The sequence below is a fragment of the Dromaius novaehollandiae genome, chromosome 2 (assembly GCF_036370855.1).
Source record: "Dromaius novaehollandiae isolate bDroNov1 chromosome 2, bDroNov1.hap1, whole genome shotgun sequence".
Classification (NCBI taxonomy): domain Eukaryota; kingdom Metazoa; phylum Chordata; class Aves; order Casuariiformes; family Dromaiidae; genus Dromaius; species Dromaius novaehollandiae.
Genome location: NC_088099.1, coordinates 93,172,875 through 93,198,464, shown reverse-complemented (window position 1 = coordinate 93,198,464; position 25,590 = coordinate 93,172,875). Strand labels below are relative to the sequence as shown.

Here is a 25,590-nt window from a genome sequence, read left to right as displayed (position 1 = left end):
CTTTTTTTTTTACAGTATCTCTTTTGCTGGCCGTGTGGTCCACACATTCCTTGTTAGGCTGCTGCTGCTGTTTTTCTTTTCAACAACAATGCCCTTCTAGGCTATTAATTTTCCTCCTCTTGGTTATTGTTGTTTTTGTTTAAAGAGGGTGACAAGGAAACCAAATGATGGAGTGTTCCTCCTAATGCGACACAAGCATCTTGATAGTTTTGAAACAGGCTCACAAGTTTGACCGAGGAGAGACAAATTGTGTCAGGGATGTATACGTTTTTAAATGCGTGTCCTAGGCTAAATCCATATCTCATCTGCAATAAAACAGTATATACATTTTAAACATTGGCCTGCTTGGACAGCCCAACCAAACTGTTAAGAGATTATTTTTTTAATGATGATTCTTGGTTTACAGGCTGATTACAGACAGAACTTTTTCTGACATAAACATTGGATTACACAGACTATTTTCCCTTTGGGTAAAGGATGAAAGGAAGAGCTACATATGACAGAAGTTAGTCAGATGCTTAATGTAATACTCAAAGAGGGTCAGCAAGGGACTGTATGTTGTGCCCTGTGTACAGTACAAGTTTCTAACTTAGGCTATTGTTAGACACTTCAACACAAAGAAAACAAAATTTAATAAAGCAACAGTGTGGGTGAAACAGGAACAAAGCAGAGCAGTATTGACAGACTAAGAGCAAGCTTTAATAATGAATGTCCTCAAGTTTTTTAACCACCACTTTGGTGTTTCAAGGTTTTCTAAGCAGACAGCAGCAAAGACACAGTGTTCAGAGTACCCAGAAGAGATACCAGGATAGCACCTTGACGTAGCCAGCCAATGTTTGAATTCACTGAGCTTACTCAGCCTTGCCGATTACCTTCTGTTAGGAGCTTATTACATCCCCATTTAGAAAGGTCTGATCTGCTGTAAATAATGAAATACACATGGATTCAAGCTTACAGATCATCAGAACTCACCGCATCATTCATTAGGCAAAAGGCTATGTGTGTGTGAATTGTTTTTACACTTATCTGATACGACAGGTACTCACCTCTCAGTCGCGTGTTTGTCTGCGCCCTCCAGATTTCAACCTGTGAGTAGTCCAGCTATTTCTGATGGGTAATTGCTGGACAGACCACACCAAGTTGTCTCCTGTTTGGGCATCGGAAACATTTTAACACGTTACTGTATGCAACTGGTGAAGTAATGAATGAACAGCAGAATCACAAATAGTTTATAATCACGATGGAACGTGCACGCTGGGTGCTCCCGTGAAGTTATTAGCATTCCCTCTAACCTGGCACGGCCAGGATGGTGTAATTCTTCCCCAGTGCTGGGCTTACGGATCCCAGAGCCAGCAGATGAACCTGCCGGTACTAGTTTCAGGGGTCTTCAGGGATCATTAATGCTACCAAACTGTATATTTGCATCCTTTCTTTTGGCCATTTCCAGTCAGTCCCAGCATGATCTCCTGGCCTGCGTATGGCTGGCACACAGGGCTGTCCTGCGGTTCCCAGGTGCTTCTCGCCTGGACACTCAGTGCCGTATGAAGCAGACGCACCTTTGCATCACCGTTCTGAATGCATTTTGCTCATGAAGTGCAGCAAACAGCCCTTATGAAAAACAAGAAAAAAACAACAGCAGCCACCTAACCCTGTTGACTCCAGTGTTTATTAATAACAAATACCTGGAGGTAGGAGAGGTGTCTGGAATTTGAATGGCTATTCCTGTGAGCCAGAAGTTGTTCATATCTCAAACTGCAATAGTACTTGGCTAGTCTTATTAAAAAAAAAAAAAAAAAAGTAAAGCTTTTAGAGGCAAATCAGTATGTTATTTGAAGAGTATTGAAATGTTACTTTAATGCTAAAATATTAATGATGAGAGAAAAAGAATAGTAACAAATAAATAAGAAGGGCTAAGAAAAGGTTTTTTTGCTTCTGATAGGTCAATCAAATGCCAAGTTGTGACATATACTGAGCTTGCAAATAATTTTTAAAATCCTTTGGCGCCTATTTAGTTATACTTTTGAGCTGAGATGCAAAAAGAGGTTTTACATTACCAAAATGCTTAAATACTTTAGTGTCCAAGTAGTTTAGCAATACTGTTTGAAAGAGGAAAAAAGCCTAGTATGCCATTAAGCAGATTGGTTTTCCTCTTTTGTTCTACAGTAAGCTCTGTATATTTGAGAAAATATACAGCTGTTTATACCATCATACAGCTAGAAGTAATAATATAGCATAAATTTATAACCAATACAATGCCACGAGAAGAATGCAGAGACTTATGTTACCTAAAGCAAGAACATTATTACTGTAGTGATATTAGAACAAAATCATTTACAGTGTTAAAATTTTTTTAAACATTCCACCTCTGTTTTCTCCTAATATTCCCCAATATTTTTTTTAAAATATATTAGTAAAACTAAATCATGAGATAATTTTTATACCAGTAATTTTAAGTATTCAAGCCTAAAAAATCAAAATAGATAGAACCATAGTAAGTGCTGTTGTTTGCTTTTGTATTTCCCCGTTATATCCAGACATTTACTAAAAATGATTCCGCATAGGATACCCCTATGTGCATGTTTACACACCCTCACGTAAGGCTTCAACATGCCTATGAGATATAAAGAATAATATACACAATCCCTAAGAGCAAGCAGTAAGCAACCAACTATATTGTTTCTCTTAACATAGCTTTTTTTTCACAAGAAAGTAAAGGCATTCTTACGACACCTCCACAACAGGATTGGTTCAATCAATAGGGATAAGCTACTGTTAATTAGTCTGATCTACTTTAATAACTTTATTCAGAAGGAATGGGAGGGGGTAGGGGAAACTTTTCCCTGCTGTCAGTATTATACCCTGTAGAGGGGCCTTATATCAGCAATTCAGGGGGAGGAAGTCATGTGGAAGCATTTCGGCATTGTTCCCACAAGCATTCATCTCCTAATTTGCATTAGACTAGTAGGGAGTTGACACTGGTTTGGATCCATACCTGTAAATCTTCTGTTATAAGATGAAAGTATTAAAGTGCTGCTCTCAGACAAACTTGCTTCCTGCCCAGGTTGAACAAAGCAGATCTCTAATGCAATTTAGATTAGCCATAGAGTTTGGTGGGCATTTTTTTTTGGTGTGTTTTTGTTTTGCAACCGGGAATTTGTCTTATGCAAAATTACCCATCAGCCTTTGCTGTATACCTAAAGACTTCAGCCCACCCCATCCATTTTGAAAAACAAAAAAAGCAATAGCCCATACCCAAAAGCAAAAACAACACAGCCAGCATTCCCCAACGATGCGTATTAGGTGAAGGAAGGGAAAAGGGAAAAGGGCACTCCCACAAAACATTTCAACCGAAGGGGGAAATTCTCCAGTTGTGCAACCCTTTTGATTTCAGTAGGATTATTCTCATTTATTTCAAGTGTGGTCCTGGCCCGAAATGTTTTTCTGTTAAGAAAGTTTTTAGTTTATGAGACTGGATTTATACCTGCCTATTCCTCAGAAATTGACCAAGTCAGACCAAATCAATTAATCTTTCTCTCTGTTTCTTGTGGTGCTATCTCCATATGTGTATGTGCATTTTCTATCTCTCCATCTATCTATAATTATACAACTAGTGCTTGGCTGGGGGGGCAATAGCAGTAAACTATTGTTTGAAGGAGATTGCAAATTGCTTGGAGCAGGGAACTGTCTTCTTAATTAGTCTGGAAAACACCACACACTTATGGCACTATAGGAATAATAAATAATAATAAAAATAGTTCCTGAAAGGGGGTTCCTACTGCCCAAAGGCAAAGGCTGGGCAGTTGTTGGGAAGATGATGGTTCCCAGCAGTAAATATGAGTGGATAAAGCAGCGATTCCAGGAAGCATCTTGTCAAGCTGCAGTTTCTTTCTAAACCCGATACCTGACATTGCATCTATTTCAGGTATATTAACTGGAGATATTTTCTCTGATAGAGTATAAAGTTCACTCTGCTTTTAAATGACAAGGTAAAAAGTGAGAAGTAGTAAGGTAACTTCGCAGACTGAGCAGAGCAAAGTAGCCTGCTGCAGGAGTCTCCTTGGGCTGACCTTTATAGGGATTTCTTTTTCTTTTCTTTTTTTTAAAAGGAAGGAAGAGTGCAAAGGCAATCCAGTGAGACTACTCTTAAGGCCTAGCAATATAGTGACAGCCTTTGGAAGCAGCTGTGCAAGGAGACTGACAGATTCATCAGGTACGGTGTGGCCCTACTGCAGGTCTGCCTCACTGAAATTGTTTAAGCTTTTTTACAGCTGCTTAACCTAGGGAAGAAAGGGAGTGGGCAGAGACAGGCTGGGAATTTCACTATCGGAGAATGCAACGCTCTGCTCTCCCTTGAGACTACTCCTAGAGTCCGATCTGTTTAGTAATGCAAGAGATAGCTTGCCTATTAAGGCCAAACAAAGGGTATAGAAAAAAAAAAACCTGCCAGAATACAGCTTATTTGGTGGAATTTACACATTTTTGTAAATGAATTAAATTGCTAGATACTTAAGTGATGTATCTCGGCAAAACCCATCCATTGGAAACCAGCAACAAACATAAACTTAGAGCCAAATCCTTGCAGTCCTTATTTAGTGATTATGCAGGCAAAGCTCCCAGCAACTTAAATGGAAGTTTTGCCTGAGTAAAGACCGTTAGATTTGGTTCACCGTAAGATGTTAAAGCCCATGCCCAAAATATCTTCACAGTTTCCTTCTTTTCTTCTTTCTATCTGAAAGTATTCCATGAACACTTTTTTTTTTTTAAATAGCTCATTTTATTTTATTTTTTAACTGAGACAAAATCATGTAGGATGCCTTAGGATGGAGGATGACTGTTGCATCTGCTCCTGACAACTTGCATATTTTAGATGAAGCTCTGGTTCCTTTCAATAGCAAAGCTTCTCTTCGCTTTAGGAAGGGCCTTAATTTCACCCTTATATCTGAAGTCGATCAGAGGACTAGCTGGCTAATCTCCGAGGCAGGCAAAGTGAGAGAGGTTGCAGAGAGCTTTGTTCTGTTCCTCCGATGCCGTGAGCCTCTGAGGCTGGCGAAAGGCACAAAACAGAACAATTTTAGACTGCCCTCAGGTAAACACCTCAAAGCTCCCCTAGACTATTGTCTGCATTGTCTTTTGACTGCGGGCATAAGACCACACTCACTAGACGTGTGCTCTTATTCATCTGTGATATAGACACATCACAGGACATCTACCTATTTTCATGGGTTCAAATATGAGTTTTATCTGCAACAAGCATAAGCTGGACCCAGCTGAGTGTACACCTGCCTGGCTGAGCTGACAAGGCTCACTCTCCTCACTTGACTTCTGAAAGGCACAATGACAGCTATCAGTAACCAAGCTCCTGGTGTGCACATCACTGCAAAGCGGAGCCAGGCCAGGCACCATATTGTGCTTTAAGCCCCTCAGGACTGTAGCAATTATATTGATTTTTTTTCTCTTTGCTTCCATGGACATGCACCCTCTTCCCCATATACATCTTTTGCCTAGTGTTATGGGAACTAAACTGCCTTTATGGTAACTGAAGTTTACCTCTTGGGAACAAATGCAAGTTCTTGTGTAGCTCTACAGGAAGTAAGATTTGGCTCAGGGCACCCTCCCTAGTATTACCAGCTAGTCACAAGAACTTTCAAGGACACATCCAAATTCACTTTTCACCAGTTTAGTATTTCTTCATCTATGCCTTAATTGCTGCAGATGCTTGCACAAGTAAAAAGATTTGAAATGTGAAGGGGTGGGGGAGCTCAAAACTAATAAAGGCATACATACCCCTTCAAAAGTCTACAGTTATTCTCCTGGAAGATGTTACCTTATATCTATTCTAATAATAATAATAATAAAAAAGAATAAAAAAGAAAGTATTATTAAAGACAAGAACAAAAGGATGCAAAGTGCACTCAAAGAAATCAGAAGCTACTTCAGTTTGCTGTACAGTCCCATGGACAGTTGCATTAACCTAGCTGAAAAAGGTTTTTAACTGTTGTACAAGAAAGGATAAAAGTGGCTGGTAATGGAGGACTGGGACAAAGATACAACTTCTTAAACTCTAGCTTTCTTGATGGTAGCAAAAATATTTCATGGAAAATGAACCTTTGGTCAAAAGCACTTTACCTTCCAGGGTGAAGCCAGCAGTTTGTATATATTTTAAGGCAAAATCATGAAGCTGCATAAGCACATCACTCCTATGCAAAGCTCCTGAAAAATGTGAGAAGTGAGATACAAAAATCCCAAACCCCTCTGTGATGCATGTCATTCGTTCAAACTGCTATAAACAGAATTTTAATACTGCAATCCGGATCAAGAGTACCTGTACCAATATATAGCTCAAACAGTAATTAATACAGTTATCATGCTTATTATTTTGACTGCAGCTTTTTCTGTATAGAAAACACTAATTGTTTATCCTTGCTCATATTAAGACAGCAAGAAAGTGTTGTCAATCTCACTGTCATTGTTAAAGGATCATTTCTGACAGCAGTTTCTGTGTGATATTTTAGAAGGTAAATGATGGGCAAGAAATTGGTTTTCCTGGAGGAAAAAAAAAAGAAAAACTGTAAGATATCCTAATTAAAACCATAAAAGTAACAAATATACCATATTGCTGGTAAAGAGAAGAAGCCAGCAGCCTGATTGGAGACTAATTGTGTTGTTTACTGCTTTAATATTTGAAAATACATTTCTAAAGTAAGCACACTGTTTGAATGACAGAGGGAAAGATTCAGGTCACCACTGAGCTAGACCTGCAGAGATCAGTGAGATATATCATAAGAAGTTACAGACAAACCAAGACGTTTGGCATCTGTATTGTGAAATTCAGTATATTCAGGGCCTTCTTTGAAAGGATAACTCTTGCTGTGTCTGGAGAGCAAGAAGGAAAAGAGGGAAGCAAAAACAAACTCCTGAACCAATATTAGAAATAAATGCCATAGATGTGATGAAATGTTAAAACATTAGCTTGCCCTACCAATACCTTATACTCAGTGGTGGTTAAATTTTCACTTCTGAACAGCCAGATTGTCACTCACTTATTGAAAATCAAGAACATAAGGAAATGTTTGGCCCATTCTTGTCATGTTGAAAACAATACTCCCCCTCCTCCAAATGCTACACATTTTAAATGCAAATGGATCATTTCAGATTGTAATGTTTTGTCTTTCAAGAGAAAAGAAATACAACTTTTATAAGTGAGATAAGTATTTCTTATCTTTTATATTGGAAATTATGTAAACTTTGCAGTATTCTGCTTTTAAGCAACATTCTTCAGAGCCACCGTGTTTAATGCAGAGACAGGTTACCAAGTCAATCTCAGTCAACTGAGACCAGCTTTTGCAAGAAATAGTGAACATGGTCAAGTTGGCAACAATCATTAAAATTTTCCTCCTTTTATATATGTGTATAGACTGAAGTGTTCTGATGAGTGGTCTCAGAAAGGTCACTGAGGGCAAGGGATGATATAAACAGTCATCTAAGAGCATGGCAAATCAATCATAATTAACACTCAGAGTTACTTCCTGCATATAAAGCTCCTGGAAGGAAAGGTCATTGGAAAGGATCACCGGACAATGTGCAGATACGGGAGCAAACAGGTTTCCTCACTCCAGGCCTCCCTTTAGGTTGATCAGTTCCTGCTCTCATTTTCAGCACCATCCAATGCTAGAATGGCTTGGGGTGCAGTTGGGAAGAGAGCAGAGCAGGACAAATGGGAAATTGCACAACCAATGAACTGTGAAAACCTTCATATTTCTGTCATGTCAAAACACATGCTGAATGTTGTATGCATTTATCCTGGAGATAATGAAACAGCCATGTAACACTCCATTCCCCTCCCTTAATAAGCCATCAACATTTCAAGGTGTGATGGGCACTAAAGGTTAGATCTCCACAAGACAGAGCTATACTGCACAGAGAATCTTATATTTTGATTCTAAGAGTCATTAACACAAATGGGAAGCTGGTTCCTTAGTGCCCTCAAGAATCCAGGCTAAGGAACCAAACTCTAGCAGTATCTTAGGTCCTAGCAGAGGTTGCAGTCCTTAGACAGGACTCCAGGTCCATACCAGCAAGGGGGATTCTTATGGCTCAATCCCAAGTGTTGCAGAAACTCTTAGGCTTCTAGACGATCAGTCAAAGAATCCACTAATGGTTTGAACCCCTAAGGTGTAAGGGTTCAGGCCTGAGGTGGGACTGTGAAGGTGCGGTTGACAGACATTCAGAAGTTGAACTTTCCTCTCTCACATGTTAACTAGCAAGAGTTATTTAATAAAAAGGGGAAAAAGTAGGCAATCCCTTCTCTTTTCTCAGCTCTAGATCAGCTAGTACGATACAACAGTGTCTTCTGGACTAAATCTATTGGTGAAATGCTTGCTTTGTCGTCTTCTTGGGTGTTATGTGACAGAGAAGCATGTGCCTACCAAGAGCTGCCAAGACCTAAGTAGTTCAGGATAGTCTTAGAAACAGACCCTTCAGCACATTGTGTGTATTGCTGGCATCTCGAAGGTCCTATGACAGTCAAACTGGGGGGTGAGGAAAAGGTCGAGTTTGAAACAAGCATTTGTTTACACAAGGGGTGCAACCAAAGCACCTGAAATGTTGCTGTTTGAATAGGTATATGAACCATTACTGCAGGTCATCAGTGGAGATTTATCATGGGATTAAAAACCACAGACTTGATCTAATAGATCATATTAATAGTTTCCAAGCAGATTAGACATGAGTGAAAAGTATAGCATAGCCAATGCAACAGAGATATTTTTAAACTTGTGGTCACATTAGATCAGTTATTTAAAGCTCCTCCTTCTTCTAGAGAACAAACTCTTTGCTGCTGAAGATAAACAGTTAAATCCAGAACATAGGATAAATGATGTGCTAGTATTACTAGAGCCAGAATTCCAGACTCCTGTTGTGGTAGGTGTCCACCATACGTATAGTGACATTTAGTCCGTTCCTACTGCATCTAACAGTCCAGACTATTTAAATGCTAGTAAGCAGTTTGGGAGGCAGAACAGCTGAGCATGGACCATTGCTATATGCCTTGATCTTCACTCTCCTCAAACCACACCCTCCCTTGATTCAAATCCCCCAGGATCCAAATGGAAGAGGTGGTTATAATACGCATGCCTGCCCCTCAATAGCAGCACCAGGACTGTTGGCTTTCGCCTTCATTAGTGGAAAAGTAGGGAGGTAAATAGTTGCAGTATCTCTATTGCAGCAGAAGAGAATCGTTGAGTCACTGGAAAGTTAGAGTTTCTTCTTCACTAGACAGATACTGTCGCAAAGATGCAAGTGCCTGACTTCATAACTGTGGTTTTCCACAAACTAATTCAATGTCTCATCTAGAAAGAGCATAGATTGAAACAAGGTATTTTGCTTCAGCAAAATTTACCCTGAACACAATTAGCTTTAAATACCTTGCAGCAACAATGCAGCATAGGAATTAAAAAAGTGTTTGACAAACAGAATTAATGTTCTTCTAACAGTTATCATACTATATGCTTCTGATTCTGTTGGCATATCCTTTTAGGAGCTTCACATTGAACTCAATGATCACACTAAGTGTATTTCACAAATCAAGCCTGGCTTCACTTAGATTCTGAACAAAAATGCATTTACTATGTAACAAACCCAATGCTTGCATAACCAATTTAAATGCAATTTAAATACTATTATGGGGGTGAAGCATAATTAATTTTAAAATCATATTTAAGTGTTTTTTAGTTTGTGATCTCCTGCCTCATTTAACGTGAAGAGAACATCACTAAATCATTTACTTTGCACATAGGGGAGGCTTACTTTCTGCTCAAGTGTTTAGCATTTTTATTCCTTTTTGTTTTGTTTTTTAAACCAGAAGATTTTTCACTGTTGCCGTGATTACATCGTAAACTGTTTAAAAGCCTCTGTTCACAAAGGAATCCTGCAGGAATGCTGAAGCTCTGACTCACTTCCATTTAGCAGCTTTGTGAAATTTCTCTAGCTTGAAACATGATGAAACAAATTAGTGACAAACATTCAGTGTTCTGCTCTTATAAGGCCTATAAACATTTTGGTTTGTACAGATAATAGCAAATCTCAGGCAGCTGAAATAAATCCAGCCAGCAAGCTTAAAGGGGGAGATTTTCCAGCAATGAATGGTAACAGATCATGATACGCAATGGCCTCAGGTATGTGATGATGTAGCATTATAAACACAGCCACATAAATGGAATCAGCAAATATGAACAAATATAAGTTGAAAGGTTAAAACTACACAGAAGAAACCTTAGCAATCAGGTATTGGCCAGTGCATACCATGCTCACCAGTGTAGTATAGTACCACCAAGTATGTAAGCCTTGATACAAAGCACAGTAAGCATGTATACATTTAAGTAATGTTTGGCTGTGATGAAATGAAAGCACAAAATATTCAGATTTTCTTAGACCACAATAAGCACTTTTCTGGATTAGGTCCTTAGGGCAGTCTTTCCCAAAGGATAAAGGGCACAGGACAGCTTAGAAAAAAAACCAACAATGTAGCTTTTTTTGCATTGTTGTTCACCTCTCTTCCAAAATTTATCATATATGATGGCTGTAATTAAAGCATCACAATTTACCATCAGACAATGGAAATATTGTGGCACTTTTTCATGCTTGGCACACATTCCCTGGAACAAGAACCCGACAGAGCACAGACTGTCTCTTTAGGCACATAAGGGTGACAGTAAGATACTGGAATGCTTGCATTACCTCTGAATAAGGAACTTCTCAGAGGGGTAAATTAGTCCAGAAGAAGCGCCATTCAAATGTGGTTATATCCAAACTAGGTCTGATATCCACATTGCACTGTACAATGCAGCAGACATATTATTCAATGTATGCTTGTTCAGCAGATAGAGAAGAAGCTAGAGAAGAAGCAGCTAGCTAAAGAAGCCTAAGCCTCCAGTTGTAATGACCATGCAAATGATAAATTGTAACAACACCTCAGAAATAAGGATACAGCAGTTTTGTTGCATGGCACATACTTGAAGTAATGCTTAAAAAAAAAAAAAGCCATTTTAAGTCGTATTTAAAGTAATAACCATGTATTTTTTCACAGCACAGTTCAAGTATATTCTGTCTAATAGGACACGGACGTCATGTGCAGCCTCAGCTTAGGTACAGCCCTATATGTTGCCAAGCTCTATAAGGAACAAAAGAGGATGGGGAGAAGGACAGGATCCTACCACTAAGGGTCCTAGATGGCAGTGGCATTGGTCTACACTCCTAAGTTGCAGCCCTAGAAGTGCAGCAATACTTGCTTCTGTTTAAATACTGACACTGTTCATACAGTGAAGAGATTCTTTCTGTTCAGAGAGGACTTCTGCAGCATAGCACAGAAGACAGGATTTATCCCTTGACACATTTTGGAGACAGACCATTTCTTTTGTTTCTAACAGATATCTTACTAGCAATAATAAGGGCATTTCAAAGCACTCATCTTGAACTGGTAAGTACAAAATTAGGTATCTAAGATCCCCATCCATGGGCACAAATGTCCACTTGCAGATTCTGGCAACACTGAAGAAATTTCTTCGGAAATAAATTCATCAGCAAATATACCAGGGGTCCATCCTGCTCCAGTTTAGTCTTTGGGCACATTCCTATTGACTTCATTGAAAACAGGGTTCCCTCCTTGCTCAACAGCATTCACTATACTCAATGAATTGTCTTATTCACCCTCTGTCTTAAAAACAAACAAAAAACACCTACATGCCTACATTAGATTAGAAGTGATATGAAGGGGTTTATCCTGTACTACTTATTGTCTTGGCCTATGTTCCCAGCATTTCATTCACTAAGTAGGTTTAGACTCTGTTAGTACTTTGGTCACACTGCCAAGGAAAGCCTTGCTGCTGCAGGAAGTAGTGCCGATGATTCATTAGGCAGCATTCTTTCCTTGGAGCTGCACTGAGTGACAGCACTGCAGAAGTTTGCTATTTTCCAGATGAAATCCAAGTTTAAAGAAGATTCATTCCCAAGGCCCTTATAGCATGCCTCAAAGTGTTAATCCCGGTGTCCTGGCCAAACTCTGGCCTGGATGATTACACTGTGCCTGTTGAAATTCTCTCTGTAGTTTCAATTGAACAGCACACTCTTCCAGCTCCTAAAAATTGCTGTGTAGTGTTGTTAAAACATTTTACTTAGAGTGAGTACATTTCATTATCTCTGTGTTTCGGGATAGCAAATACTTGAAGAAGTCCAGGATGACCAGAGAAGTTGAAGAACTTTTTGAAATGCTACTTTAATGGCTGAATACGTAGCACCTTTTCAGTTGGCCTCCACATTTATTCAGGCTGTGATTACACATTTGGTTGCAATACCGCTTAGCCCTATTTAAGAAGTCTGTCCCTAACACCACTAGATCTTCACAGCTACCCACCAGCTGCACTGGGCCACACTGCTGTGCTCCACGGTGAAGTAGATCAGGGTACACATCTGGTCAAAAAGTGATGCTTTTCTCTTCTGTAGATTGTCAGATGGGCAAGGATGACCCCAGCCAACAATGGTGCTGCCACAGCATAGGGACAATACCGAGCCAATTGGATAGAGAATGCTTAGGTCAGCCTTGCTACTGAAAAAAATGCCATGCAGCTTAGCTCTGAGTACAGTAGTCAGTGAAAGGCAGGGTTGGTGCTCTAATGAGGACATCTGTGAGAAGCTGTAGTCTTGCAGAAAGGACAGGATTTGATCACCTTATTAAGGAAAAATAACAAAACATTCACTATTTAACTCTTCTAGCTGTAGCCTTCTGTATGCTGGTTTTAAAGATAAAAATATATAAACTCAGTTAAGCAGTTATTTTTGAACTGATCAGCAGCAGGTAAAGTCTTTCCTTGCCCTAGCACTAGAGCAATGACAATGTTAAGCTGTTTTCTCACCTTGTGCCACCAGATTCCTCACCTCATACCGTGTTCTAGAGAAAGCATCTAACCTAGCAAGCTTCATAATTAAACTGATGATGGCATGGATGCTTGCAACATCACAGGATTTGAACAGATAATCCAGAAAGTCCCTCTAGTCTTGTGTCTGAAGGCAGAAATCTTTAGTTCTCTACTTCCCTGATGGGTTGCCAGACAGTCGTGTTATTGGGTACCTGGAGAATCACAGTGGCTGGTGTGATGCGAGCTCTCACGCACTGGGTGGAGAACACATTTCACACAGGCCTCTGAGCTATCACAAGGTGTCATAAAGGAAAGAATCAGGAGCAACTGGTCTGTAAATAACTTACCCAAACTGTTTTCTTTTCTATACTCCATAAAAAATGCTGCTACTGAACCAGCAATGAGATACCTTATCCCTCAAAAAGCCACTTTTGTCTGCCAGGTAACGAGTTAGCACTTGTTATCATTTCAGATCTGGACTAAATTCAGACCAATAACCGAAATAAGAAGCGAGAGACAGCATACACAAAACCCGCAGGAACATCTTGGCTGTCTGTATCAAGTCAGTGGCTTGCAGTTCAACACAACAAATACATTAGCATTTTCGTTTGCAAATCATCATATGGTTTGGGCCTTTGGGCCCCGATTACCTAAAAGACAAATGTTTTTTTTAACAATAGATGTACACAAATACAAGGTCTAGTTCAAACACAATCTGTTATGTTGGACTTCATGACAAGCATAATAAACTGGCATCCATTTCAGTAAATACACTTAGAATTTTATAGCAGCAGAAGTTATCCAGTCTGCAATACTAGAGCTTCTTAGGACACCTACAGATGAATTTATTACATTTTCCATGCAGTAGCGCACTGACTTGGAGTATTGTATTAGATTTTTATATCACAAAGCATATTGGCCTCTTTTAGAGTTAGATATAAATGTTAAATGGTCTCAAGAATTCATCCTGTACTCATTCCTTTTCAGTTCAAGATGAATTATCCAAATTGATCATACCACAAACATACCCATTAAAAGAGTTCAACATTTATGATGCATCATGTCAAGCAAGGTCTTGATTTAACGTGAGTTGATATATCATAAATTAAGAAGCCAAGGAAACAAACTCCTGAAGGCCAAAGAAAGCATATATTAAAGAAATAGTCTGTAGTGGCCTATGCACAAAATATATCACTTCTCCAACAGTATATGTGTATATAAATATAATTCAAAACTAGAAGTAGATACGTTGGGTGCTTTAAGAAAGGAGAATTTTCAAATCTGAAAACAGCTATGAGTAAAATTGAGTGGGAAAGGAAAAATAGATACATAATGATGTTATAACTGGGAAGTATTTGATTATGTAGCACTGACAATTCTGTAGACTTGCAGGAAATCTACTTCAGTCAAAAGTATTCTGGCTAGGAAAAGTGTAAAAGTAACATTTTAAGAAATATTAGAAATGGGGGAAGGGACAGGAAAGGAAGTGAGGAAATCACACTAAAACAAACACTAATGCAAGCACAGTGTTTCAATATTATGTAGGATAGAACAGTGGAACACGCTGTAATTGAAAGGGATGGGAAAAGACTCCCCGTCAGAATGCAGAAGAGGCAGAAGTCTGAAATGCAAATTTGTTTTCTTGGGGTTTTGTTTCTTTGTTTTTAGGAGAAGCAGCAATATAGAAACACCTTATAGAATAAGGTTATATTTTCTCTTTTCCTTTTCTAGCTAGCAAGGGTGTTAACAAGTACTAATTAGAAGTAAATATTTTAAAATTTGAGACACTGCATAAGATACACCAAGAGCCTTCCAAGAACTGGCTAAAAAGATCATATGAACTACTAATATTGACTTAGTAAATTTTGGGGCACTGGGGAACAATCAGTTTTTTTGGGTTTTTTTTTTTCTTTTTTTTAAACAAGGTAAACCTGGAAGAAAAAAAATACTGGAAAGGATCTGGAGATCATATTAGACAATAGTAGGCTATAACAGAGATATTCTCTATTCAGCTGTGTCTCAGATTGTAAATGCCAATATTCAATGTAAAACGAGGAAGGGAGGGGTGGAGGATGGAAAATTTTAAATACAAGCAGGAGCGTGACATTACTTATGTTTTGGCAGACCATTACCAGAATATTCTGCTAAATCCACTTCAGAAGTAGGCTGATCAATTTGAAAGGGTTCAGAAAACAGTCGTAAAAATGACTTAAGGTCTGGAAAACAAATTCAGGCTATCCAGTGCAGATTTTAAACGGCAAGGATGGTTAGCTAATAAAATAATCATAATCCTTGTGATGCAAATGGGCCCTTGAATCTTACAGCAACTCAGATTGCAAGCCTTTCCCTAAATTAGTATAAAGTTAATTGCTGGCACAGAAGCCACTTCTATAATGTGCTGAATATGAGTGGACCACCCTTGACAGCCAGCTGGAACACTCAGTGCAGGGAGGAATATATGTTGCTAAGTCAGATACAGGATCTTGCTTCAATCCCCTCAGACAGGGATGAAATTCAACCATAGCACTACTTGTATTTCTACAAATAATTCTACCAATGACATTAGCATTCTTCACAGAATGAGGTTATTATACAGGAATCCTGTCCTTATTCTGGTCATCTTAGGGTTTTGGGGGGGGGAGGGGGGTGGGCGGGGAGAGAAGGGTGAGAGACAAGCTGTGTATGCAACATTTGTGTGTTAATTATCTCATGTCAATTCTATGTATGTGTGTGGGTTAAATGTCCACGTACACAATCTATATGAAGTAAACTGTTTTCTCATTTACATACACCATATTAAAATGTTTGTGAAAGTGTAGCTTACATAACAGAGGTAACAGTCTATTTATTCTTAGTCATAAGATGAGTTCTCTTAGAAAAAAGCTTCTGCAAAATTATATAGTGAAACATATGCTATTACTAAAATGCATTTTTGTATAAACATATGTTTTCACTCACTGAGATCTAAGAGATTCTCTTCCAACATTAAACAGAAAAATAAATGGGAGTAAATGTAGGAATTTTTTAAGAACACACGCTTATATGCTAAGGGTATTTATGTGGGAAATCATTCAAAAATTCAGATTATTTGAATTTCAATACCAATCCTTGGAAATTTAGAGGCAAGAAATTATTCACATGAGAAAGAATGTGATATTCTCACATGATCCTCTTTGTTTCCTTTCTGAATCATTTCCATATCACACAAATTGATCATGAAAACAGAATTTTGAAAGGGGAGGGAAGCGTCAATTATATAAGAAATGCATAAAAATTTCCTAATTTCCCCCCTTATTTTTTTCCTCCAGGCAGGGGGGAACTAAGAGGCTTCTCTTATTTGATCTGCTGTGCATGAAGTTCTAGAAAGTGAAATTTTTGCCCTATTCTGGCTAACTACTGGCTACCTCAGAGCTCTGTTGAGTCAGGTTACAGTGTGGAATACCCATTTCTCAGGAAACCCCCATTCCTCTATGAAAAGGGGCCACTCACTGAAAATCCCTTCACAGGCTGCTACAAAAGCTTTTCTGCTATTCTTCTTCACAATAATATATATTTTACCCTTCTGAGATGAAAAGACGAAGGGGCTCAAGCTAAGAAAAGTTGACCAGGAGGCTGGTGACAGCAGTCACTTGAGATCCTTTCAGAGATGCTCTCAGGCATAAATATTTAATCTCCTTCGTTCCCCCTAGTGTGAATAATTTTTTTCCCCTTCAAGTATCAAAACAAAGTTATTGAAATGCATATAACCCTGATATTTGATCCATGGCCTCTAAGGGTCAAATACACACTGACCAGGCTCTTAAAGCCTGCAAAACTTTCAGGTGGTCACTTTGCACACACCAACTCATCAATCAAGCAATAACCAGCAGGACAAATGGGGAAAGATGCTGGTACAGACTACTTAAAAGGCCTGGACAGCTGGTCCACTTCAAGAGTCTCTTTATAAGTTTCAGCTTTTAGCCCTCCCTGTTTTAGAGGAAATTAAACACACTTGTTAGTTCCAATAGTTTATCCCCACATCTATTTGCATTAGCAAACAAAACTGTATGTTCTTGCTTCAGCATCCCTGTTCTAACATTAAGGTCACTTCTCCTCAATTAAGGAGCACCCTGAAAACAATTTAGCAATTGTAGTTTTCATTTAAGGCATTCCATATACCCCAATCCTGTCTTTGTAATAATTGATTTAACAGAAGCTTAGGACAGAGGACGACACATCTATCCTAAATAATTTGCCCGTCACAGAAACAGATGATGACAAAGCTCAACGAGTTCACCCCGAAATTAAAAACATCGCTGTATACATGTCTCAAACTGGGCTAGTATTTATTTGCTTTGGGTGTTGGTCGGTAATGTTGGTGATTAAGCTAGTAGCAATTCTGAAATGTTGATCACATCTGCATATCAAATAATATGTAGTGACTATTCTCAGCTTTGCAATAGAATAGGATGAATTGGTTGGCAGCATAAAGTACAAAATCATTCTGTCTCTCACCAAGGAACAAGCAAAATTGACAACCTCCTCCACTCCCAGTATGTCATAATTGGAAATTAGAGCTGCATCAAACTGTTCACTACAGCTGTAAACTCTGGCAAAAGAAAAAACCCTTAAAAACTATCTGTCATTTACTTAATAGGCTTCTTATTTACTGTGAGCATGCCAAAATTAGGGATGGAGCTTTGGAGCAGAGAGCAAGCATGATATTTTCAAGACTTTCTGGAGGTTAAAAAGCTGCTTGAAAGTGTCTCTCTTTCTCTCTTCTTATCATATTTAAGAGTGAAATTCTAAAAGGCTTTGAATTCTCCAAACACAGAAATGAAAACACAGTGGCTTCTTCTGTTTCTAACTCTAAAAGCACACAATGAAAAAGCAGCAGAAAAATGCAATATGATAAAAAGTGAAGCATAAATAGAATGGGAGGATTCAAACATAGATGCCAAGAAGAGCTTTTAAAAATCAGTTTACTTTTGGAATGAAGTTATTGTATTATGGTTGAGTCTTATGTTTTGGGGTTTTTGAAGAAAGCTGGCAGGGAAGGAAAAAAGGATTTTGTCCCAAGATATCTGTCTCCAAGTGCTTTCCTTCTAAATGCCAAAATCAGAGAAAACAAGTTAACACATACCATACTAAATAAAAAGTAATAATCTGAAAATGAAAAAAATTCAGGAGGCGTTCAAACCACAGAGCTGCCAGCCCAGCTTCTCCAATTGCCACTAGGATCAACACAGAAAGCAGAATCTGTATAGAAAACAGCATGGTCTGAACTCTGCCCACTTTTTAAAAATATCCAGTTTTGGAGTCTACCCCTCTTTAGATTTCTTTTTATAGTCAAAGCACAGAGACGGACATCACTATGGCGTGACCTGGAGCGCTTATCGGATGAACTGCTCTGGGGAGATACCAATCTCCCCACACTCAGTATATGAGGAGGAACCACATGTCTACTTCCAGCAACTGCAGCTGGTGAGATTAATATGTTATTATGAGACTGCCTTACGAGGCCTTGAAACACATGGGCCTCATCTTACCTTATACGAGGCCTTGAAACACATGCGCCTCATCTTACCTTAGTAACTTAAACACAACCAAGAGAGATTCCCAGGTATTAGATCTTACATATGCATATTATTCCTTTTTTAGGACAGTCCCTAACAAGCCTTTGGCCCAGGCTAACAAGCATTCACTCAAAAAACTCTTAGACATGGTTTGAGAATTTACTTGGGCTTGGGACCACTCCCAATAGGCAGACTGCGTGCACCCAACCTGTTCTGAAAACAAAACAAATTTAATAATATGGACATAGGTTGGTCTGGGACTCTTCTCACAGTGTCAGAGAATAGACCTGGGCTCATTTAAGTTACTAGCATACATGTAATCATGGCATCCAAATATGGCTCCCATCAATCACTTAGGACATGCAATAAATACTTTTATGTCACTATTTGAGGGCTGGGTTGGTTTTTCTGGTTGCTTTTTAAAGCTCAGAGAGGCAAGTAGGGAAAACTTAACACTCCCCCCCCCCCCCCCCCCCAAATTTTTTGTCTATATATCCATTGCAGGTATGTTGAATACCTTTTCATCTAAGGTAAGTGACCTAATAATAGGCTACCGGGATCTTATTTGCTGTTTATGAAACAAAAACTTAATACTTTCGCTTAACTGAAATATTTCTGTTGCTTAGGAGAACTTTGCTGGTTAGCAGCCAAGTGCAAGAAAGAATAAGTTGTAATAGCAATAATACAACCATGGTAATATAACCATTGAAGTAAATTCATAAGAGAGTGATTGCCTGTAGCGTGTAAGATTTAGTTGGATTAATGAGTATGTAAAGTAGATAAGGAAATGCATGAAGGGCATATATGGCATTAAAGTTTTCCCCAGGGCAAATATTTATTTGTCATCAAGCTGTCATGTTCTGCTAAGCCTTACGAAAGATAAGCAAGACAAACTGAAGTGCTCACAGAACCTTAAATTCAGTAATAAAGGGTATTAACCTATGCCTGAGTTTCCACCGAAGTTAACTGAAATATGCTAACAGGCAGTAAAAGTAGCAAGTGCTTAGCTGGGCCCTATTTCACCTTGTTGAACGGGATGTCTAAGACCTTGCTGAGCCAGGGTATGAAGTGACCAGAAATTTGATGACCTGTCATGAGATCATGGTCATGTAAAGCAATTTTGTCACAGTTTTACTAGCCCTTTCTGGACAGGGAAGGGGGAAATAGTTTTTATAACTTGCACTGAGACTCTCTCACATGAGGATTTAGTGAATTTTTATGAGGACGTTAGTCAAAAGTATGTTGAAATACAGCGCAACAAAAAAAGGAATCCTCTCAGGCGGTCTGTAGAAAAGATTCAACCCTTATATGACAATCCCGAGAACTGTGCATTCTGTACATCACTAACAGTCCATTTCTTCCATGCACCCATTACCCCATGATCCCTCAAAAGAAGAGTACACTAAAGAAAAATATTCTGTCATAACAGCTAGATATAACAGCTGATCTTACAGACACAGGATGAGGTGGCAGGAGTATTAAATTAGTGTCACCACCAAGCTGTTTGTAATGCAAGCCTACAGCGCAGGGGCTCCGCTTTGGAAATGGGCACACAATCAAATAGGAAGGGGCAGGGGGGGAGCCCTCTTCTCCTGCCAGTTCTGTCATGGATCCTCAGACGACTTCTCTCCTGCTGGCCAACTAGAAAAATAAGAATCCAAAACCTGTGATATATAAGGTAGAGCTCTATAAGGTGCCACTGCTGAGCAAGATGCAGAGCATACCAACTGCCAGTTGCTTTACTCCAGGTGAGCTAGGAAAAGCCATTGAAGAGAGACAATTCAAAGCACAACGAACCAGGGGGGCAAATAATCAGGATTGTGTTGCTGGGCATTAGCCGTGCTGCACAAAATGTCAGTAGGTTATTTGGGCTGTATTTCTGGGACAAATCTTTCAGGAAACAGAGCTTGTCCTCCAGGCTCATTTTTACCAGAGTTTTCATCACAGTACTCAATGCTGAGAAGCACCTAAGTAAGCATCCTTCTTGTGATAACAAAGCAGATTGTGAGAGGGCAGGCTCCCTTATGATACCTCATGTGCCTGATTCTATTTTTGAACAAAGTACAATAGACCCCTGAACATGGAGGGGAGAAGGAGGAGGACAGCAGCAAGTAATTTGCTTAAAGAAGCATCGAAAGCTATAACTTCAAACCCTGCAAATCAGCATAATTCCAGGTCTCGTATGCACATGTACCATGTTAGCTAAGGGAACAGAACATGATCCATAACAATACTGCTGTGCCAGTTTATGGTAGGGGAGGCACCAAATTAAATTTAAGAGCAGATTTAATCCTTATTTGCCACGATACAAGCCATCCATTTTATAGGCCTTCCTCCACCTTGCACTATTAACTCACATAGTGATATAATTTAGTAATATTTGCCTCACGCTCAGCTTCATATCCCTCACCTGACTTTCTTTTTAAAGTTGCCTCTGGAAAGTTTAGTCTCGAGAATTTCAGTGATGCAAGGTGAAATTTGTGGCTTATTCAGAAGATGCAAGCATTAAAAACCATCGGTAATTTTTTTTATTTTTTCCTCCAAATGACTTTCCAGAGACATGCATTTTTTCCCCCTCCTTGTATGTTTTGCTGCTCCCATCTTCATTGTCTTTATGGACACAGAAACTTGCTCTGGTGTCAAAAATACCATTTGGATGACATTTCCTATTAGGCTTTGTTCCCTCTCCTCCCCACCTCCCAGACTCCAGTAAAATACACTTCAGTGTTTGGGATTTCCTATTCATCCTGATTAAAACAAAGCCAGTAAGGTTTCCCCCATCAAACCGTGTGCCTGTTTTGAAGAGGCAGCAGCCACCGGCTCTGGTTTTGTTGCAGATGAAAAGAGGGCATCGCAGCTGTAAGGCAGCACAGACGTGTGAAATGGGTTTCACACGCTGCTCAGCTACCAGTGGGGTGGCCATGTATGATTCAGTCTGCATTAAGTCAAGAAAAGGAAAAGCCTTCAAAGCCACACCAGCCATCACCTCTTACAAACCCTAAGTACCCCTTTTGACTGCCATTGCTTTGCTGAAAATAACACATTTAGTCATTTGTCATAATTATAAGAGTCCCAATGACATGGAATGCAGGCCCGCCTTTTAATGCTGCCAAGGCTGTTATAATACAGCCAGCAGGGGACTGCTGCTGCGAGCAAATCGCAACCGCGGTGCCAGTTAAATTCCAGCCGAAAGGTCATACGTGACCTTTGTGAGCAGTTCATCGCAGATGATTGATCTGCTAGCAACAAAACTAATAATTACACAGCTCTTCATTTCCATTCATCTTCCTAACATGAAATTTATCCCAGTGTGAAGGATCCAGGTCATGTAGGAGTAAATTGGTGAACCATAAACCTACTAAAACCCCACAGGTGCAGCTCAAGCCTTCTCTGCCCCACCCCTCTTTAACTTCTTGCTCCCTGCAGGTATTTCCCAAAGACAAATGATCAACCTATTCCTCTGGGTTCATCCACTATTTTAATACTCCCATCTTGTATTTTTTACGCGTAATCTGCAAAACCTCAACAAATCTTAGTCCCGTTTTTCCCTCTCAAGTCATTGTCAGTGGTGTACTTGTTAGCTTTCTAGCATGTTTCTGTGATACACAAACATCTAATCTTATTAGAAATATTCATTTAAACACCTTTTCAAGATGAAGAACATACATGCATTTTTTTCTCTCCTCTCAGTTACCTAGACACCTAAAGATGTTTTTGCGAAACAAACATTGCTTTCTCACATGTGGAAAAGACCTTCTGCCCTCCAAATGAATTCAGGACCCTTCAGGAGCACAAGTGCAGAACTCCTGCAGGGATTTCTGTATTTACCAGAAAACCTCAGCAGGAAAACACATGCCCCATGCTTGCACCACTTAAATATGGACATTTCAGGGTGATAGAAGGTAATGCATTATACTTATCCCACATATTTTGGAGTTCTCTCTGATAATTCCCCCCCCAACCCCCCGCCCAGTAGACAAACAAGGATGTCTCAACCAAACTTCTGCTTGCAAATGGAATATCGTTGAACATCTTGAAGATGAGGTGGTGGGGCAGTGGCAGTGGGGGAAGGAATTTCCTCAAAGCCTGTGAAAGTTTTGGCTGGGAAAATCTGTGCACGTGTGCATGCATATGTATACACATCACATGTATGTATGTAATGTCCTGCATGACCTGGATTGATCCTTCACACTGGGATAAATTTCATGTTACTATGATATATATATACACACGCACACACATATACATACATATACACACATACATATGGTCTTCAGGACATGGTCACCACACGCTTAAATGCTTTAAGACCTGCTTGCAGTTAAGCTGATGTAACAGTCAGCTACCAAGGTACCCCCCTCCCCACTCACTAAGCCATCAGAAGAAGGTTTACATCTGAACTAAGGAAGAAAATGACTTTAGCAGCCACTTTCTTTGCGCTGCTTGGATGCAAATTACATACACCTTGACATGCCTTATAGAGTGCCAAAGGTGGTCTGAACAATTGTACACTTTTGACAGCCTAACACTTCTTATGAATCACCTCTGAATTTAATACTAAAACCCCTAGACAAGCCATTTATCAATAAGCCAGAAATCACAACAACATTTAAATCTTTTCTATTCACCAAGGAAAGAAAATGCTCTGATGTTTGCTTTGTTATGCTAGAAGAGAGTTTTTCAATTCTATGTACAGATCTTCAAGTAATGAAATTTTTTCAGTAATAACCTGACACCAAGTATGACCTTCCTCTGAATAACTCAGTAAAATTAGTTTACTTGTGCAAAGCAAGACCCTGTTTCACAAGTAGACATTTCAGATTAGAAATTGTATTACCAAAAATCTTGATGGCTAAATCTTGGTGGCTTTACTCAAGTTTTATTTTGCCCTTTTTTTGTCCAAACTGCTGTTGAATTCACAGCTAGCATCCATAAAATGGCTGAGCTCAGGACCTCAAGATTTTGCCAAATGCTAGGAATATCTCATAAGATGTTATGACAAGCAGCACTCCAAGTGAGAAGAAACATGCAAAGACCATAGAACAAGCTCAGTCTTCCTTCAGTACAGCAAAAATGCACTGTAAAGGTCTGCTCAGACTTTGAAAGCATCCAGCTTTACCCTCTCAACTTTGTTTCTGCTTTGCTAGTTGCATGGCTTTCTTTTAGCTCATCCATAGCAAGTAAAACTTTCTTTTAATTAGAAAGAGGTCCCGTGCTCTACTTTTACTGCAAGGAAAACAAGCAATCCTTCCTCTCCCCAGCAAAAAACAATAGTGCAGGAACCCAGTCCCTGGCAGCTGCTGCTGACTTTAAGCACCGTATATAAGGTATTAAACCACCCACTTTATGTTCTAATAACATTAACAGTCTCACATGAACCAGGACATTCAGAGTTAAAGCTGAAATTCTCTCCTTAAGTCACCACATTGTGTCTAGGTACAGTATTGCAGCACTTAATCAGGGGGCCTCAGAGCAGTGGGGGGTTCATACCATATGTGCTATAATACCTAAGCACAGCGGGGTGAGCTAAGGACAGAGTTTTAGACTTAACTCTGAATTTCTTAGGTTCTACCACTCCCACACTTAATGTTTTTGAATACATTGCATTATGTGTGTCTGGAGGGTTACTTTCCTCTTAAAGAAAAAAACAAAAAAAAAAGGTGTTTGGGGGTGGGGGAGAAAAGAGTAAGATTTCTCATGAGAAGATGAAAGTAGGTATTTAATGCCAACCACCTATAGTATAAATACTGGACATATACTACAAACATTTATACAACTTTCAAATACATATTAACTTAATCCAGATCACTGAAATGAAGCTGTATTAAAAGTACTGCTTCAACAAGAACTTTATAGTTTTCAAGCCATTTAGTCAAATGCTATTGTATTAGATTTTCTTAGCATCTTTCAGGCCCCAATCTGCAGTCTGGCAAGCACTTGAAAATAAACTCTGGAAAGAGATGCTTACATTTTTTTTAAATCAATGCTATTTGTGTTAGAAACTCTTTCAGCTTCTTTTTAGCAATGCTGTAAAGAAATATATTTGCTATATATAAACAAGTTACAGATTCAAAATTGGTCTTCAAAGAAACCTAATTAAGCAATCTGCAAGAAGGTCAGAAGACTAAATTCACCAGTGTAATGGTGAACTATAAGTCATTTTCCTAAGACAGCTCTGTGTATCTCCTAGTGATATCCAGGGATGACAGAAAACTAGAACCTGCATGTCTTCCTAAAGTAAGAGGAGAAAAATATATTTAAACAAACAGCATCTATGCATCCTTAAATCTAGAAAAGGAACAATAATAAAAGTTAAAGCAAACCTATACAGCTAGTATTAGCTTCTGGAAATAACACTGCCACAAGGAATATCTTGTTTAGTGTAAAGGTGAAATTGTTTGTTTGTTTGTTTGCAGTCTCACCTAGGAAGCTTCTATTCCTATAGCAAAATAAGCTTCCAGAGCACACACTACTCACCTTTTCCTCAAAAGAAATCCACTGGTTCTTGAGTCACAAGCCTTTCTCTCAAGTATGGGCACTTGTTAGGGCTTCATTATCTGCAAGTGAAATCAATTGAACAGAAAATGAGCAACACCCAAAGAGTGTTCCCTTCCTCTCGCTATGGTTGGTTCAGTGTAAGGTCTGATATGGTATGTTTTGCTTACCTGATGATTTTTAATGTGGGGAAAACAGTAAGGTGTACAAGGAACGTTTGAGAGAGACTCGTGAAACACACACCCTCAAGAACAACTCCCAGTGAAAATACACATTCACCTCTTCAGAGAAAAACTCATTAGAAACTAGCAGTTCTCTGTGGTTTTATTGCAAACCAATCAACCTGAACCTGTAAAGGAGTCTGACCTCACCCAGATTCATGGGTCCTCTATTTTTGACTTTACCTGCTAGTGATAAGAATTGATTTCAAAGGTTCTAAAATTAGCTCTGTACATCAAAGTATTGTTATAACATGTCTCAGTAATGCTGCAGTTTTACATGTTTTGCTGTTCCGTGTGTGTTCTCTAATTGGAAAAGAGTAACCCTTAAATCCAGGAATTGGTGACTGAGTTAACTTTTCTCCTGGGGGAGTGATTGAAAATTGACTTCCTCATAAGTGAGGTTGTTTCCCT

The 25,590-nt window shown here is 39.1% G+C and overlaps 1 long non-coding RNA gene across 1 annotated transcript in view; it reads right to left on the bottom strand.

Annotated features, from left to right (window-relative positions):
- Window positions 1-25,016, bottom strand: part of LOC112992540 (uncharacterized) — a 31,005-nt gene extending 5,989 nt beyond the window's left edge. Inside the window, exons 1-2 of the long non-coding RNA XR_003261554.2 lie at window positions 24,941-25,016; window positions 1,047-1,147 (exon numbers count right to left, since the gene is read on the bottom strand). This is a non-coding gene — a long non-coding RNA (uncharacterized LOC112992540). The remainder of the gene's footprint in view (window positions 1-1,046; window positions 1,148-24,940) is intronic.
- Window positions 25,017-25,590: the final 574 nt, after the last annotated feature.